A 247-nucleotide genomic window follows, 5' to 3' on the forward strand; every position below is an offset into this window, starting at 1 on the left:
GTTATATTTCGCTTAAAGAACTGCTTCCGCTGCTTCCCCTAACTTTTTAGAATTTATTTATTCAGTGTGTAGAATCTTTTTGATAATTTTTATTACTACTTTTAAATGCAATTACTGGTAATGTTTGATGGGGCCTAAAATGAAAGTTTCACATAGTACCGTACCTTTCATATCCCAAATCTCTACTTGTCAGGCACACCACTAAGGAATCCTTGCAGTTTCCTCATGCTTTCTTAGCATGCACTTT

Source organism: Penaeus monodon, chromosome 29 (genome assembly GCF_015228065.2).
Source record: "Penaeus monodon isolate SGIC_2016 chromosome 29, NSTDA_Pmon_1, whole genome shotgun sequence".
NCBI lineage: Eukaryota > Metazoa > Arthropoda > Malacostraca > Decapoda > Penaeidae > Penaeus > Penaeus monodon.